Here is a 385-nt window from a genome sequence, read left to right on the forward strand (position 1 = left end):
CCCCGGGCCTGTTCTCCCCCGCACGAGTCCCCCCCAGGGCAGCCCCCCCGGTTACACTTGCAGGCGTCTCTGGTAAAATAGAAACTCTTTTATTCGTGTTTAGTTTGGTTTTTCTGGTTTCTTTTCCTGCCATGGGCAGCCCAGGTCTGCGGCCGGAGGGAAGGCGGTGGGGGAAGGCGCCGCGGGCTCCCCAGCCACCCACCCGCAGGCCGGGCCTGGGCCGGGTTTAGACTCGTGGGAACATTCCTGCTTGGACTTCAAAACGCTGGGGGTACAAGCTCGGCATTCAGGTGCACATGCGGGGTGGGGCTGGATCCAGGGGGGCCGGGCAGGGGGCGAAAGGGACTGGGTGGGACACAGAACTTGGGGGAGGGAGGTGGGGGGG

This window comes from Terrapene carolina, unplaced genomic scaffold, assembly GCF_002925995.2.
Source record: "Terrapene carolina triunguis isolate 2854851 unplaced genomic scaffold, T_m_triunguis-2.0 Scaffold24632, whole genome shotgun sequence".
NCBI lineage: Eukaryota > Metazoa > Chordata > Testudines > Emydidae > Terrapene > Terrapene triunguis.